The sequence below is a fragment of the Tiliqua scincoides genome, chromosome 5 (genome assembly GCF_035046505.1).
Source record: "Tiliqua scincoides isolate rTilSci1 chromosome 5, rTilSci1.hap2, whole genome shotgun sequence".
Taxonomy (NCBI): domain Eukaryota; kingdom Metazoa; phylum Chordata; class Lepidosauria; order Squamata; family Scincidae; genus Tiliqua; species Tiliqua scincoides.
In genome coordinates, this window is record NC_089825.1 from 19,195,031 (window position 1) to 19,196,000 (window position 970).

The 970-nt window shown below is 45.9% G+C and overlaps 1 pseudogene; it reads left to right on the forward strand.

Moving 5' to 3' along the window:
- Positions 1–621: 621 nt before the first annotated feature.
- Positions 622–739, forward strand: LOC136655067 (5S ribosomal RNA; annotated as a pseudogene).
- The last annotated feature ends 231 nt before the right edge of the window (positions 740–970 follow it).

The following is a 970-nucleotide window of genomic DNA, read 5'->3' on the forward strand; positions in this document are numbered from 1 at the left end:
CTTTACGAGGTATGTAACTAGCGCAAGTTAAAAGGCCTCTCTATCGCACACCCAGTTACTGCAAAAGAGTTTTAGCCAGACCTACCGTACGCCAGAAGGTCTGGCGTTTACATGCATCTCCCCACAGCAGTTCAGACAGACTGTAAAATGTTTACAGTGGCCAAGCTCCTTTAGAGAAGAATGCCTGCATTCTCCCCTAGCCAGCCAAACAAGATTAAAAAGAAACATTAGCTCTCCAGATCAATGGGTTGTTTCTTTGGATCTGAAAAAAAAACACCAGACAGGTGCAATAGGGTTATTTATAATATTTATTTAGATATTTCTGTCCAATCTTTCTGCATTGTCAAGGGATTTGGATCACAGTTTACATCTCAAGGCAGTGGTTCCCAAACCTTTTCAACTGATGGCTTCCTTGGGCCATTGGCCATGGTTCCCCATTGGGGCTATAATTCTATACATTGTATGGGGTGGAGGGTTTTTTGCGAGGATTCCGCAGCTCCCCTGGCTGGTTTCTGTGGTTCCTCAAGCAGCCGCCACTCAGTTTGGGAACCACTGTCTTAAGCAGTCAGACTAATACAATGCAAAGCCTCTTGATGCTATTTGTTGAATCTTGAACAGTTAGTTTATTGTAGCTGACCCTGCACATGCCCGATCTCGTCTGATCTTGGAAGCTAAGCAGGGTCAGGCCTGGTTAGTACTTGGATGGGAGACCGCCTGGGAATAACGGGTGCTGTAGGCTTATACCATAGTCTTTCGAGACTGAAGGTTGCCAACCACTCATGCATACCCAGTCTGGCTCCTAATTCATGACTGGGCTGACCTTGGACTGTCTTTAAACAGCAGCTGCCTAAAGCAGTGGTTCTCACTTTTAGCACCAGGACCCACTTTTTAGAATGAGAATCTGTCTCAACCCATCAGGAGTGGTGTCATGACCAGAAGTGACATCATCAAGCAGGAGATAGGCAGCAAT